We start from the raw sequence: 17,303 nt of genomic DNA, 5'->3' as shown, positions 1-17,303 counted from the left end.
CGATCACCGAGATAACCTGACCTTTAAGCTGAAGCCTGGTGCTCAGTACAACTTTATTACTTTATTGACTAGACTGGCTTAGCAGTGCCGCTGCTGCACAGTAGACATTTCATTCTGAATGTCAGACTGCTGATGTCATAGTTGCACAGGAAGCTGGACCCATCTTCACAAAATCATAGAGCCATGTAATCATCTCAACCCCCTTCACTCCCCCCTCGCTTAGCTCCACTCTCTGCTCTTTATGAGATGCCTGGTGGGAGGGGCAGCCTGCATTCTGGCCCGAAGCCTGACCACAACATTGCATTCTCCTCGCTGATGTGCCGCAATATAAGAAAACAGCACAAGTAATCACATTATTATATTCACGCAGCCTCTGTGTGACTTATAGGGGAGCGGTGACTAGCTGCGAGCTGGATGTTGCATTGGATTACATTTCAGCTGAGTGTTTCTTGCCGTTACGGCCGGCTATTACTATTATCACTTTCCTTGCTAGGCCGGATAGGAGCACAGCGGCACATAAAGTGAAAATGTCACGGGGGTTTTAGTGGTTAGGAAGAGGTTTGGAGGGGGGGAATGTGGTAAGAGGCTCTGGTGCACAGGGCAGAGTGTGTTTCTGACATGGTGTGTGACGAGGGGCATCACGCCGACCCCCTGCTCATGAATAAGACATGGGCTGAGAGGGCTGCCGGGGCGCCCGCTGTCCATTTGCCATTTGCACGCTTGGCCAAAGCCATGGAGGATGACTGGTGAGGGAGTGCTGTATGGAGTCGCTTTAGGAATACAGCATGGAGATACAGAGTACACAGAGGAGACTGCTGCATGCAGCTGTGCCATTTGTGGATTGAGGTTTTGAGGTCTACTACACTACCATAATTAATGACTGGCTTGCCTGATTACATGGCCATGAACAGCATGTCAATTTGATTGTGTTTTTAATGGAAAGCATCTGGCATTCTGAATTTGTATGGCTCTGGGTCCCCACATCACTCTCGTCCTGTACTGGCGTCATATAGGAAAAACAACGGGCCGTGTTCCCTTTTCTGTTCGCTGTGGGTCAAGCGTGTGACACCAGTCTGAGACGAGATGAAAGTAGAGAAATGGCTGCAGGGGAAGATTTAGTAATTCAGTGCGGTACATCTTCAGCGCTTACTTTGGATACAAATATTTGCCTTTATCATTTCCAAAGTTGGCCTTGAGCTCACAAATTGATGTCCTTTATTGATTTCCAATAAAAACCACGGTCACAGCATTTGCAAGTTCAAAATGAAGGAAGAGCACTGAAAATTGCATGGAAATCTGAATGTTGAGGTTTGGAAACGAATAAAAACCAAATCATTATCGTTTTTTTTTAAAAATTATTATTATTTAGTTCAGACCTGCAAACCAGAACTGGTTGATGACTTTCATCTGAAATGCGCCCGACCCATCCCCCATCGGGAGGTCAAGCTAACATCGATCCACCGCCGTATTTTTCTCTTTTTCTTCTCCTTTTCCACCCAACCAAGGCAGATGGGAATCAATAGAAAATCAAGCAAACTGCTGGAAAATAAGTTGGTCGTGAAATGTTCCAGACTGAACTTTTACTTCAAAAGGAACTTCTGAAACAGGGGAAGAGACGGACAGGCCAGTCAGAAGAACTTTTGAAGCCTGGGCCTTGTGGATGTGAAGCAGCAAATTGAGGTGAGGAGTCAGAGGGAGGATGGTGGCTGCTCAGATGGAGGATAAGAGGTCAAAAACACTACAGATGAATGGGACAAATAAGTGCTCTGCTGTTAACACAACCTGACACCTGTGCAGAGAGGCTAAGCTTGTTCAACATAGCTGTTTTTGACTATTCTCTGGACAAAGGCTTGTAAAATGGGCCTGGCTGTTCAGACTGGAGTTTAATGACTTGCAGTAGTTATGCCTCCTCGAGCTTTTTCTTTGAGTTCTGCTTGGAGGCTGCGCAATCCTCCTGCAGAAACAGTGAGAACAGTCTGCTGTCCTCGAGGCTTGCTCAAATGTAAACAACTGTAGCTGTTTGACACAGCCTTTAACCTCCCAGCCCCTGGGTCTCCTCAAGCTTTTAATACACCTTTCAATTGAGAAATGTGTATTTCTGGGAGGCAGCAGGATAGTTCACCGGAGCTGTTAACCACTGACCTTGTGGCTCAGAGTGCCTGTTAGCAGAGTGGCATGTCTAAACCAACTACACAAGGCCAAACAAATTAGGCAATAAACAAGCAGAAGGACTGGAGGCACCCAGCTGAAAGCTCCAGCCACAACAGCTTCGGTCGGGCATTCAATTTTCCATCGCTACCACGCCCACACCCCAGTAGAGAAGCAAGAAAAGCAGCTGGGGCCCCATACTAAAATATCTCTTATATAATGAAGCGGTGGAACGGAAGGGAAGACTACTTGCGAGAAAGCACAGGACTGATTGGCTCTGTCGAGACAAACTAGGGAAAAAAAACCTCAGAACTACCACAGTCTGCAAAACCGCCCAGCTTCTTAACCCACACATATGAAGAAAGAAAAACAAGTTTGGCTCAGCGTGCTAAACAGTTGGCTCAAAAAAAAAAAAATAGCAACTCAAGACTTTCCGCTGATATGAGAAAATATTGCCCCGGTGTAGTACAACATAAGAGACATGACTAAATGCAGATATACCCATTAGCAAGATGTAGGAATTCATTATGTAACACGTATTTAATGAGATCACACTACATGGCTGATGCACACTCAAGGAAGAGGATGCAGAGTAGTAGAAAATGGGTGTTCATATCAGAGAGCCTTTAATTAGAGCTGAGTGTAACACATCTAGAGGACCAGGGAGCTTACTCAGCGGGGACTTGGGGTTGGACGGGCTCGGGAGTAGAGGGAAGAGATGAAAAAAACCAAGAAACAATATGAGGGGGGTGGGGGTGGAGAAACTCTGGAAGTAATTGCTAACAAGTTGGAGACGGGTAAACTGCTGTTGGAGGGTTGATGGAGTAGGTGGAGGTGCAAGACAATCAGGGGTACTAGCCCTGTATGAGGCAGAACTTTGGCACAGTGGGTAATTAAAGGTGACAAAAGCAGACTCCTCTAAGTGTGGAATGGAAGGAGGCAGTGGACGCGAATAGATTGAGGCACGGAGGCACATAGGTGGGGGGTGGGGACAGGTGGCAGGGCTGGTGATGTGGTGTGGTAATTGGTTGGCAGGCGGCTACACTGAGCCGATTTCTGCGCTCCATGGCAGTTTGGCTTGTGTGTGTGAGTGTATCAGTGTGCTGCGCGAGAGAGAGAGAGAGAGAATTGATCATCAGATTTGCTCATTCCAGTGGAAAGGCTGGAGGCAGGACAGGGTACCAAGGGTCAGAAGAATTGGGCTTGTCTAAGTCCGATCAAGGGAGAACAAAGGTAAACAAGGAAGACATGGAGCGGGGGAGAGAGTGGTAGAGGGAGTGTGGCGATGAAACGTGGGGAGGGAAATAAGCCAAAGAAACACAGAGGGAAAGAGAAACACTGACTCATGGGAGGATTAGCAGCCGAATGCAGTGGAGGAAAAATAAGAAAAACTCATTTACAGAAGCCGGTCAGAGGCATCTTCAAAGTTTTGGAGTCGATCACAGAATTTCAAGTCGGCCAGCCAGATTCCAGCTAACTCACTCCAAATACTGGTCCGCTGAGAGCAAGACATCTCTTTCCATTCAAGGGGCTCAGAAAACAGAGACGCCTTATGGAGCTGCAAAAATTGCACGTCCAAGTAACAATTCGCTGCAATCTTTCTTGTTTGAATTGTGGCTCGAAATAGTGATTTGACAGTTTTTAAAAAGAAAAAAGGCAGGAAAGTTGCCCAGATTTTTTATTTACTCCCCGAGGGGCCGTGGAATTGTGGCGCTAAAGCAGAGCTTACTGTGTGATGAAGATTGAGGTGTAAGTCCATGATGAAAAAATGCTCCAAACCCCGGCCTCGTCTTAGCAGTCCTCGCTCAATCCGCAATGCTTACATAAACTGTTGCCGAGCAGCACTGTCAGGTCTCCCAAATGTCTATCTTTGTTGCGAGTGCAATGTTTGAGTTGAACCTTCATAAATAAAGTCAGCTCACACCTACACACTCTACACGTTCCCCTCGTGAGTCGGCTGTTAAGTGTGCAAAGCTGTAAATCCATTGGGATCGAGTGGGAGGGGAAATACTGTGAATATGTCTTTAAACATATGTGTACGTCTTGCTTTAATGTAAAGAAACTTCGTTTTTGAAAGTCGTGCGTGCTATGGGATTGCACTCGGGTACGTCAATCAGTTATTTTGAAGTGTAGGCTGAAAGAGAGGAGAGAGAACGACTCCATAATAGAAGGAAGGGTAAGGAGATGAAAATGAGCTGAAAAGGAGACAACAATAAAAAACCTAAGAAGGTGAAAGAAAGAGACACAGGGAGTGTAAGCCGAGGCAACCAAGAGCAACGAAACGATAGAAATGGGAAAGCTTAGATGTTTGTCGCAGTCACATTGCAAATCTCTCCAGAGAGGAAGTGAGGTGAAGGGGAGAGGAGGATGGCGATGAAGAGAGGCATTAATATTGCACTAAGTCAAGCAAGACTTAGGTGTGAAAATGGCCTCCAGTTTGTTCGCCACTACGACTGCCAAGCTATCAGCCTGTCCCCTTCAGGCAAATTCTCCACAACACAAACAGACACTCATATTCAGGGAAAGAAAAACTTTTCTTGCGGCAGATAATCAAGCTGCAGTTGCATGGTGCTGCATCTGTAATGTGTTTTCTCATGCTTAGGGTTATAACTCCAGACTGAAGGATTCTCAAGCACTCGCATAGCCTTGGTCACTCTGCTGTCAAGATTAGAGGTGAGACATTGATAAATCTTCCATGAAACCAGCTCAGAAATGAGCAGAATAATTCTATAAGCCCAGAGGGAGGAGGGAAAAGGGCTTGCTGGGGAATTTCAATGGGAGAGAAAGAGATGGAAAATAGACACACTGGAGGAAATGAGCAACAAGCCGTCTGTATCCAAGCACCCTTGACCTACATGTCAGGCCTCGGAGCTGAGCCACAAAGCCTCCGCCCCATTTGCATCGCAATAAATATTGGCAGCAGCTGCTCTGATGTCAATCAGGCCTCCATGATGAATTTAAACAAAATGGTTCAGCTGAATGAGGAGCACAAACATAATGCAGAAGCAGCGATGGGATTTAAATCTTGGAAGAAAGAAAGAGGCCGCCGTTGAGACCATACATTGAACTCTCCATTCCCGAAGCCTGCCCCCAACTCTCTCAACCCAACACCCCTCCCCCGCCTATGACCACCAACCCCGGTCCTCCAACCATCCCCCTGCCCGCCGCCTGGAGGCCGCTCGTACTTCCTGTAAGTTTCCACTTTTCTGTGCCAGAAACTGGAGCTTGTTGCCATAGAAACAGCCTTGTATAGGAGGGGAGGGGGGAAAAAATCTCTGCCGCATTGCTCGACTTGGATGAGTGTTTTGTATGTGTGCGTGCGTGTGTGTGTGCGCATGTGTGTGTTCGTCTGATAGAGACCTTATGAATGAGTGTGTAATCAGGCACTTGGTGGAGACGGCTCGCTGCGTGTTTTTGTATGTGTGAGACCGAAAGAACGACGGGAAAAGAAACAGAGGGCGCTTATTAATTGTGTTTCATGTAAATTGTGAAGTAAAGTCGAACCTCCAACTGTCCATCATTCCACTTTGAGAGTCTCTTTGGCTGTGTGCATCCACGGACATGTGAATGTGTGTCACCGATCCAATTTCCCGCCCATTAATGTATATCATTAATGTAAATGAGACAGGATGTATAATTCTTTGACATCGCTTACATTTGCTGCATGCATGGCAGGCTCATTACGCACCACGGCCTGTTTAAAGCCTCTCAGCCAATCCCAAAGATTGCTGTGGTGGAATTGAATCTGTTCAATTTGCTTCTGGATTCCAAAGACCTTAACAGCCTCCACTGTTGGCAGACCCCCTTCCCCCCTCTCTCCTCTGGCTCGGCCCCTCTGGTGACTGAGGTGACATATTGTATTAGACCATCAGAGGAAGGTTACGGAGCCTTGGTCTGCACCCTCCATTCTCATTCAGGCCCAGCCTCGGCCTCCCTCGCCTCTCCAGCCGTTCAGCAGCCTGGCAGCCCCCATCCTCTATTGATCCCACAATCTCATCAAGCACGTTTCCTTGAAGATGCAATTTCCACCACATCAACACACAGGGCCGGAGCACTTTGTTCTAGCCGCGCCCGCCGTGTCATTGATCTAGTTCGTCGCTTGCACCCTCCTCCTCCCCGTTCCGCCATCATTGCACTGCTGCCAGCGTCACCTTAAGCTGCCAGCCTCCACCCCACGCACCCCACCCTCCGACGCCCCGCGAAAAACACCCCTCCACCCACCCTGTCTTCAGCGAACGTCCGCCCGCTGTTCACTTTCCATCGCTGCCCACGCTTTTGAATGGGGTTCAGAAGAGCGGTGAACCGCAGTGCACCCGCAGGCACGCGCGCATATAACGCTTATAAACACACACAAAATGCACATGCAAACACACACCACGCATACAGTGACACACGCGCACACGAGCGCTGGCTTATGCCCCCCATCAAAGCTGTGGCAGCAAAGGCCATGAGGGACTCAATGGGGAGGTTGATGGGTATCCTCGTTCTGAAAAAAAAAATCCCCTACTGAAAACTGAGTCACACTCAATCAAAGCTTTGCACACACACACATGCACACACGCATACGCGCACACGCATACACAAACAGCAGCCATCACCCACCACGCATTTATACAGTAGAGTAGACAGAACCACCAACATAAACCTTTCACGGTATATTTGTTTTATATCTCACCCTTATTCCCTCTCATCTCTCTTTGTTCCACACACTCTTCGCTACGCCCACACAAATCTGTGCACAAAAATATCTACCCTTAGACACAAATACACACGCACGCACACCTCGTCTGCTGGGCTTCAGCGCCGAGGTCATGGCGGTCTAAATCCACACCCCAGGGCCTCCGAGACCTCGTCCAATCCCTGCCTCCTCCTCCTTCTCCGGTTTCTCCTCCTGCTCCCCTCTCGCCCCTCTGTAATCCGCTTCTATTTCTCTTTGTGTAATCTTGTCGCAAAAAGCGTTTCAGATATGACTAACGCATCCTCCTGTCCATTCCCCTTTCCCTTTTTTTCCGGACTCCTTCCTCGCCTTCTTTCTTTAATTAACCGAAGCAATCATATTTACCAATCCTCCCCACTTGTTTATCCCTCCCCGCAACTGTTTGAATATTGAAATTGCAATATTTATTTGTCTTCTCTACTTCACGTTCTTGAAGGAAAGGAAAAAAATGTAAGATGTATTTGTGGGGGATTTAATTGAGTGGGTCAGTGGCTTTGGGATGAATTATTAAATAAGCAACAAACATCGCTGACATGCAGGCGGCTGCACTGGCAAAACTGTGATTAAAAACCCCACGCGCCAGCTCTGCCTCCTCACTCTGCTCCTCGCCTTCCCTTCCTCCCACTGCTTCTCACCTCGTCCCCCATATTGGATGTCAAAACTGTCTGTCACAGTTCTTTTTAGCAGGCAGACAAGACACAGACTTTGCTGCAAGTGGCCTTTGCGGCGCTAATGTCTGTGTTTATTTTCCGGTGCCCACAATTATTCTACTTGACATCTGATGGCAGTGTCACCTTGAGTGATGCCATGAAAACATTGTGGGACAAACATGAAAGCAGGTGAGAACTCAAACAAACGCTGAATATTTTTAGGTACTCGCAAGACATTCGGGTGCACCGCATGTCTCTCTGATTTACCTGCTGCCGCTGGATGTCTCCTAACTGATAGCGCAAAACTCCCGACCAGACAACAGTGATCTAGCTTTTCTAACACTCACATATCTACAGCTTTTATCGTATTTGACAGTGCTGTTCCTGCAGAAATACAATGGGACCAATTATCACATCAGTGTGCACACGCAGGAGGACAGGCAGCACAGTGAGGAATACCTGCGATGGTTTGAAAGACTGCATACAGTAGTGACTGCCCCATTTAAAGGGTAAATAATATGACTGCTGATGTGATGAACTGGAGACACGGAGCTGCCTCCGTTCTCTAAATTGAGAATCATCTGCCATGATGCACGTGGAACCGGACCATCATCAAAGACTGTCACTGTTGACACATTTGGCAATCAGCGGAGAACCCCTCCGGAGGCCGGTCTGATTACCCCGTAGGTGGTAATGACATTTCTGAGTGTAATTAATCACGTGTCGACCGCCACTTCCCCTGTCGGACGGGAACGATGTGAGACATACATACTAAGACCATTTCACAAAAACACCTAGTGACTTTGCTTTTCGCAGCTTGTGTTCCATTTACATCCAATTACCTGGTGGTGAGAGTGACACACACAAGTGGGCTTTGTTTCCAAGAATATATTGACCTTGTTTCTCCTTGCTTATGAAACAGAAATTAGAAAGCCTCCACTGTCTGACCAATCCCTCCAAGTGTCTCATTGCTGTGCTCCTCTTGGTTTTAATCAGTAAAAGGATGGGACTTGCTGGCCTGTCTGAGGTAATCAACATCAGGGGCCATAAAGCGACGCTAATTGAATGGTCTCCTCATTGTAATGCACAGGGGGTATCTCTCCTCACTCCTTTCTCTCCCCAATCCTCCTCTTTCCAATCTGACTATCCCATCCTTTTTTTTTCTCTTGTATGCCTCTCATACAAGTCCCTTGGAGACTCTCCATTGGTGCTGGCTTTTCCCACCGCCAGCTCTAAGAAAACAGGCCTTGTTTGAAGTGGATGGAGGAGCTGCTGAGAGAGTTTAGCCCCCGTTTGGATCCAAATTTAAAAGGGGGGGCTGAGGAGAGGGGAGGAATTGGAGGAAATGGTATAAACATTCTGAGGGGATCAACAGAGCAAGCGAGGTGAACATGCGCATGAGTGGGCGCCAGTCGGTATGTGTCATATTATCGTATGTGTGGCAAGTTTTCAGCGTGGAAGGTAGAAAGAGGCACTGCTTACACAAGAGTTTGTATTGAATTTCACTTTTATTTCAAAGATTTATGAGAATGTCAATTGCAGGAGTTGGTCATGTGAGGAATTCCACTTTGGCTTCGCTGAAACTGCTTAAACTATTGACTGTTTTAAGTGTTCCTCCCTTGCATTGGCCTCTCACTCAGACCCACACAGTGAATACCCATAGAAACAAGCCAGGACCGTGACCGAGCACATTGACTAGAACAAAAGGCCACTGATTTCATATCCAGCTCTGCAGATGAAAGGAATTAGGGTTACATCACGTACTAGGGTATGATGGCACATCAGTGACTCACATCGAAGCAAATGTTGTAGGAGGATATGTTTTTTGTTCCAGACATCGTTTCGACAAATTCATGCGGTTGCATAACAAGCCCGCTTAACCTGAACAAATGGCGTTGCTCACACTTAGATCACTGCCTCTTCCGCATATGGAGGCGATACCCCATTGAGACTCTTTCCTCCAGGCAACCATGGCAGAGGGATGTCATATGGGAAGGCATGCACGCCACTTCCAGAACCAGAGGCGGCGTTCTTCAGTGACGACTCCACAAAGCCGAACCATCGACACAGCACCTCCGGCGACAGAGCGGAAACCACACAGCAGCGAGGAAGCCCGTGTGTGTGTGTCGCACAGCGGCTCAGCAGGCAGACCATAGCATGCTGCCGACAATTGATTTTCTTTAGTGTGTGCCCATTTTCACCTGGAAATGCAACAAAACTGTAATCATCCCCACGCTCCCCATCTTCCTCCCTGACACCCCCCACCCCCCCCCTCACTCCTCACCCTTCCCTCCCTCTCATCACCACCCACCCTCCCACCCCCCAGGCAGCTGCTGCTCAGGCTGCCATCTGGAGAGAGGCTGACCACCGCTTATCAGCCCCTGGCTCATCACACAGCTGGCACAGTGGCACACAGAGAGAGGGGAGAGAAGGGAGAGAGGCAAAGGCGAACGAGAGGAGGAGTTAATGAAAGAGGGGAAGGAGGGCGAAAGAGATGTCGCTGTGGAGAGACAAAGGAGGGACTGAGGAAGACGACACTAGGAGATGGAGGAGTAGTTAGATAATGTGACTGCCAAATCAGGAGATAAGCAACCTGAGCGCAAGCCAAATGACAATGAGGGAAAAATCAGAGGTGAGAGTGTGTGAAAGGGTAAAAAACAGAATAGAAGAGAATCAGAGAGAGGAATCTCAGGGGGTTGGGGTGGGCAGTTGGAGCTGAACCAATGTGTCTGTCCTTTATGCCTCATAAATTGTCTTTCAGGGCATCATTGTAAGGGCTATTGATCTGAAAAAGACAAACACACCTCCTCAGGTCTGGAGAGACGACCGCTTGTTGCCTCCATTGATGATGTCGCCGTTCACTCACTCTTTCATTGGGATCCATTCACCTCTAGACCAGAGAAGAGCAATCTGTACACACAACCCCCTCTGTTGGCCTCCTTAGCATCCCGGCCTACGCCTCCAGAAGTGTAAGAGGGGTGGGAGGCTCCAAGAAAAGCCTCGCGGGCCTCCTCTCCTCCCCCACCTGTAATGAGACTTGGTGTTGCTGTGAGTCACTGTGTCAGTCAGCTCATCTGGCTGAAGCAGGGTGTCTGTCAGGCAGCCACTGTGAATCAGAGAGTGTGTCATGTGGGTTAAATGGTACACAGTCCACTGTATATCTCCCCATCAGCTGTCACAAAGTGCCTGACATTGACGAAGATTAAATCAAAGCCCCCTGCTTTCCTTTTCCGCCTAAATACCCCGGTCTTGTTTATGAATCTGAGGGCCTCTCTCTGTCGGATGGTGGACGCTGCTTGAAGCCATGATTTCCCCGGAGGCTGGAAAACCTGGCTCTGTTGTGTTCCTCCTCCTTGTTACCCAACATGTATTTACATCAAGGCGCTGTTGGAGTACTTGAATAGCACATCGAGACCCAGTTTCTCTCCTGCAGGATTTCATGATGAGATCAGTGAGTAGGACTGGTGAGAAATTATGCATTTCATATGCTCAGCCAGCCTTATTCCTACGATTCAATCGTCCAACTTGGCTCTAAATTGGTCCTCTAGTGCCGGGATCTCCTACTGGGCCTGCAGCTGTGGGAGCATGTTGAGGCTCCGTGGGCGAGAGCGTCTCATAGGAGAAGGTTAGCCAGCACCAGGTGTGGTCCGGACTGCCTCCCGAGTGTCCAACTGGCTTGCTTATTTCCTCTCCACTCCCGGCCTTAATTACCAAATTCAACTGGTCATTTGGTTAATAACTCACACTGGCTGTTTTATTCAGTTTTTTAAGACTTGAAGACACATCCTAATGAGCTGATAATTAAAGAGTACCTGAACTTGCATGCCCTCCAGAGGAGTGACATTATCTCCTCTCTGGTTACACTAGATCAGTGAGACGCTGGTTGTTGCTGTCGGAGCTCCATCCTGTCTTGGAGGCAGGGATAAAGCCCACTTGGTGAGAGACAGGCATAGCAGCCTGATTAAATCAGCAGATTTATTTTTCTGTGTTGGTCCCTGTTGTCTCTTTGTTCCAGTTTGCTTCCTTTCCAGAATGCTTCTGATGGAGAAGAGGGGAAACAAAAGGAGCAGCAGCAGTAGCTTTCTTCTTCTTCCCTCTAAAGAGATTATAAGTGCGTGTGAAATGACTTCAAGGAAAAGCGCATGGAATTGTCTTTTTTCACTTCATATCAGCCTGCAACCATGAGCTTGAGACGGCTTCCGTGGAGACAAAATGGCTTCAGACATTTTGCCACACACAGCGTTGTAGCAGACAATGGACCGGCCTTGTTTTAAGCCTGTTCCCCCAGCCACCGCAACCATCTGGATGGTCTAATAGCTTGTTAGCCTGAATCCAGTGGACCAGTCAGCGGGCAACTGTAGTGAGCAGAGTTGGCTGGCATAGGCTAAAGGTCAGAGAGTTGGATGGGGTTCGTCCGCTAGGCATCCACAGAGATGATTTACAGTGATCCCTTTAATTAGTCCGTTCAAGCGTGTTACTAACTCTGCCATGCAGAGCAGAGCTGAGTTATTACACATGCACTGGACAGGCAGCATTGATGAACTGCAGGCTGGGATTTACAAGATAAGAAAGGGTTGCTGGTGTGCTTCAATTTGATTCCTTCCTTTAACGCTTTTTGTACCCCTCATTTTCTCCTTTCAGTTGAATATGGCTGGGGACAGGCGATGCGGCGTTGCCAGGAGTTAGCATTAGCGTGGGTCTAAAGCTCATCCATCATAGCTGGTGTTTCCTGATGCTCCCTGCCTCTGATTCTACCTGTTTCCCGGCTGATCAGTCCGCTAAGCCCACAGCGCCATCCTAACGCTCCCCCTTGTGAATTGCTTCTCCAATCCAAAGTGACTCATCCGGTTCCACACGTGATAACAATTCTGGTTCTGTATCCTTGCGCGGGCTCTACTCGCTCAAAATGTTTGAAAGTCAATTGTATCGCTTACTCCCCGTTCCCCGTGTCCCGCGACACTCATTTCTGCTCGGTGGAAGTTCTAATGAGTTTTTGGCACAGCTCGGGCTGATGCAGGAGACGCTGATATTGGACGAGACTTTTGATGCCAGGTGGTGAGTTGCTCTGTGGGAAAAATACTTGGATATAGTTGTCCTCAGTAGGATCCTATCCAGCTGTATGAGCAAATGAAATTTAATGACTCACTGTCTGTGTGAGAGTTTTAATTAATTTACCCTGTGAAATAGTTCAAGTACAGTGCGCTTTAAAAAAGTTTCAAGAATATTTGAGAAGTATCCAGGTGATTAATTTCTCCTGACATGACAAGAAAGGGTGTTTGAGTTTGGGATGTTATCAGAATATGTTGTGACCTCGTGTACTGTAAGCTGGATCGTGTAAGAAGAGTTCGAAATAATGATTAAGTCAAGCAAATTAGCAACGACACACTTTTTTTAAGCCCGGGTCTTGTTAGAAATCATTTTATTGTATTAATTTTTGCAGTAAGAGCAAACAGTTACAGTTGTAGACATGTGTTTCATAAAGTCAGTGATCATGGATCAAAGTTATTGATACTCTGATACTGGTAACTATTACAGAGGATAATTACCAATTCTGTGTAATTATTAGCCGATTTGTAAGAAAACGAATGGATACAGCGTTGCTCTGATAAGCTCCGCCGTAGCTATATGGATAATGGGGATTTCCTACGCTGCAAAGCAATGCATTAGCTTGGACATAAATCTTTGCACAACAATCCGTACTGCGTGCGGATGAACTCGTGTCAGAATGAGGGAAAAGGGGATATTGCTAATTATAGTTATTAAATGCATGCCTGTCAGTATCAGCTTGCTAGGAGGCGAACATGATGGGCTTACTGACTTATAGAGAAACCACTTGATTTGCTAATTATCTGAACAGCCAGGCCCACTCATACAGCTTCCTGAAAACACGAGTGCTCAACTAAGAGCTTGTGTTCACCACTGTCAAAGGAAGTCCCGAGCTGGCTTTTAGTGCATCTCCCCTGCCAGGTCAAACCACACTTGTAAACTTTTTAAATGTCGTTCAGATGGGTATATCAGTGCTCATTTCCTTTTGATGGAGGCATAAAAATGCATGGTGGCCTGCCGCTCAGCGTGAGCATATGAAAAAAAAAAACTGTCAACATGAGCGACAGGCGGCAAGCCCGAGCCGACGCATGATTGCACTCCACAAACCACCTTCTGGGAAAAGGGTCAAATGAGACTGAATTCCTGACAGGATTCTTGAAGTTGGCGGGCTCATAACTCATAACTAAGTATAATTTAAGGGAGACAACAGGGGCTGCGGCTGAAAATAGCAGCTAATGAAACAGGCCCTGGAGTTGTGTTGTGGAGGGAGTGACAAAGAGATGCTAACATGATGAGACATTTGATGGGTTGAGAGTTAAAACAGAAAGCAAGTAGGAGGAAAATGCCACTCACTTTCCATCTCTTTCTCTTTCTGTCTTACTGTCTTTCTCTCTTTCTCTCACACACACACGCAAACACATACACAGGCAGCACATATTGACCAAGTCGAGTAAAGCAGTCCCAGTGTTGCCCCCTGGTGCCGCCCAGCCGGGACAATTAAACCCAGTGATCTGTGACCTCCTTGCCACTCCATGTCACTGGTTGCAGAGATACACAGAGACTCATTCTCTCGGGGGGCTACAGTCAAATCAAGTGAAGAAATCATAAATATCTGCAGTCACTCACACGATGTCTTTTCCCTCTCTCTCTCTCTTTTGCTTTCTCGCTCATTGTCTCTTCACCTTCCACTCAGAGTCTTGCAAATGAATTTCAATGTCACGAGTGTTTGCCTCTTTTAAGTGCATGAGCATAAATTAAAATGCAACAGGATAGAAACAGAAAAGCATGTTTTTATGAGCATGTACCTCTGTAATTAGAAGACTGGGGAGAAATGAACTCGGAGAAGCAGAGCTGATGCTCCTCGCATTTACATGCGCAAAATATTCCAGTTTTTGTTCTTACTCTGAAAAAAGACAGTACCCCTACAAAGCTGTTTACATGGCTGATGAAACTGAATATTCCACTAATTTTCCTGTTAACATGCAGTCGTGCATGCTCCGATCAACATGCCCTAATGTGCCGTTTGTCATGTGAGAATATGGAAAAGTGAAGGCTGGAGCCGCTTGGTGTTTTTCATCGGTGGCAGACTCGTTCGATTGTGTTTACACAGCTTTCCTTTTCTTCTCCTTCGAAATACCATCTTGAAAAGGTCATATATTCAACAAACTGTTGATATCCTGTCCTTTCACAAAGTTTAATAGTAGTTGGTTTCTCCGTCAGACCACAGACAAGTTTTTCTTACATCATGAGAACGCAATTTATAGGCCAGGCCAGAGCATCTCCGCAGCACTACAGGACTTCATTATTATGCCACCTTGTCACATATTTTACCTTTATCAAACATTGACTCATATCATACAATGTACAACATTGTGAAACTGGTTCTCTGCATTTAACCCATCCCGGAGGAGCAACAGGCAGCCAACAATAGCGGCTGGCAGCCACTGCCAAAAGAGTTAACTTAATGTACATGTACAGGGCCGGGCTCACTGTACAGTAAGAGGTCCTGGGTTTGTGACCCGGCCGGGGCGGGCCCTTTCTGTGTGCCAGGGTTCTCTCCGGGCACTCCAGCTTCCTCCCACAATCCAAAGACATGCATGTGAAGTTAAGCTGTCGCTCTAAATTGCCTGTAGGTGTGAATGTGTGCATGAATGGTTGTTTATCCCTCTGCCCTGTGATGAACTGGCGACTCGTCCAGGGTGCGCCCCGCCGCTCGCCAAATGTCGGCTGGGATAGGCCCCCGTGAAACCTGCAAAGGATTAGTGGTCACAGACCATAAATGGTTGGATACATGTTTCGTTGGTGGGGGAAACCAGAGCACCAGGGAACATGCAAACTCAGAAAGGACCCCGCCCCAGCCGAGATTCGAACCAAGGACCTTCTTGCTGTGAGGCAACAGTGCTGGTGGATATTATTACATAATTAGGGTAGTGCACTTGGAGATATTGCAACTGGACAATATTTTGATTAATTGTACCGACCAAATTGAGACGCATATACAGAACGGGCTGTTAAAGCCCAGATAATATCAGCATATGCTATATGTCTTTATTGGAATATGCACCATTTAGTCTGAGCTGGGTACCTCTGGCTAATAAAGATAAATAAATGCTGAAAAAAAGGGAAAATGCTTCATTTGAAATAAGATCTAAATTGGAATATGCTGCTGACATGACCTGTCATATTCTGAATACTGGTAGAAATACAGTGTGCATGTAAATGTAGTCAATAATCCTGGGTGATTGTGTAGAAGAAATGCTGCTGCCATCAGATCATCTCACAGTACAGGTTGTTTTTCTGTTGTTCTTTTTCTGCTGTCCATCATTCCACCATCACCCTAAATGCAGCGCCCTGACATGCATGCGAATTGGCTAATTTGTTGCCGGTTCTTTTTTCCCCCCAGACTCATTTGTAAGGCCTGGCGTCTGCCGAACACGAGCTGGATGCACACCAGCAGGTTCACAGTCAATTAAACAAAACACAATGCTACGGTGATGAATAGAAAGCAAATGGATTTGACGATAATTTGTGCCCTTGTAACACCATTTGTGAAACTTTGCTTCTGAGGAGACCTATGCCGCTGTTATCACCGCGGAGAGAAAGAAGCAGAAACAGAAAGAAAAGGACAGATCCCATGGAGCTGCTAGCATCAGCATTCAACTTGTATAACAGCCAGCTAGTTATGAAAAGCCTGGGCGCGTGTGGGTGTTCTGCTTTTAGTCAAGTGCAAACATTTTAGCCTTAAGAGGGAGTCCACTGCCAATATGAATGCACCATCAACACCCACGCCGTTTCCAGTAACTCAAGTACACACCTCATACATATGAACAGCGCAAACACACACACACACACACATGCAAGCTCCCTACATACATTTACTCATGAGTAAATACGCCTTTGCTCACATGTGCATTACACCATGCCTCTGGATTGTATGGACATGCAAACATGCGAATACACATATGAGGGTAATTAGTGTATTATATCGATGCTTACAGTGCAGAGCCCAGAGGCCGATATAAATAATGGAAAATAACTTTTAACCACTGATTCCAGTTGAATGACTCAGAAAAACGACAGATAAACCCTGCATCAGATGCTTCTGGAGAATCATAATCAATTTCTGAATAAAACTTCTGGACTTTTTAATGAGTTCCTCCTTCATCGTTGACATATCATCACACCCACAACCAAATAAGTTGAATTAAACCTTTTGACCTTTCCAAAAAAACTTACCCGACCGTATGAGCGTTTTCTGATGCGCGAGCCGTATTATTGAGCTCTACTCATGTATGACCCCAAGTGGGATTAATAAAGCACTGAATTTGAATGCAGTACTGAGGATACTTGGTTAGGGTTAGGAGAAGAGATAGGTTGCCTTTTGAATTTATGACTGGTGCAGTTGTTTTTCTGGTGAGTGCAGTCTTTACACCCTGACAGGTCTGCAGAGCCAAACATGCCTGGCGGTCCTTGGGACTTCATCTTTTTTAAATCAGCTTCTTCGGATTATAAAAAAAAATGAATGTTGGGCTTAACCTGAAATATAACCTCTGAGATTTTTAATAAACTCTCCGGCTCCGAGAGACTTCTTGAGTCCTTCCAAGTCACCGCTTCAGGAGGCTCCGTCAATCAACACAAATCTCCTTCAGTCTGAAATGTTTGCAGCCCCTCTGCTCGGCCAATTTTAAGAGCGAGACGTCAAGGAAAATATTCTGCAACTTGCACAAAGTAAAAGTATGTTT

At 46.7% G+C, this 17,303-nt stretch overlaps 1 protein-coding gene across 1 annotated transcript in view; it reads right to left on the bottom strand.

Annotated features, from left to right (window-relative positions):
• Nucleotides 1–17,303, bottom strand: part of iglon5 (IgLON family member 5) — a 115,617-nt gene that overhangs the window by 51,439 nt on the left and 46,875 nt on the right. The window lies entirely within an intron of this gene.

This window comes from Pagrus pagrus (assembly GCF_965226575.1).
Source record: "Pagrus pagrus genome assembly, chromosome: 7".
NCBI lineage: Eukaryota > Metazoa > Chordata > Actinopteri > Spariformes > Sparidae > Pagrus > Pagrus pagrus.
This window is presented reverse-complemented; position numbering and strand designations above follow the sequence as displayed.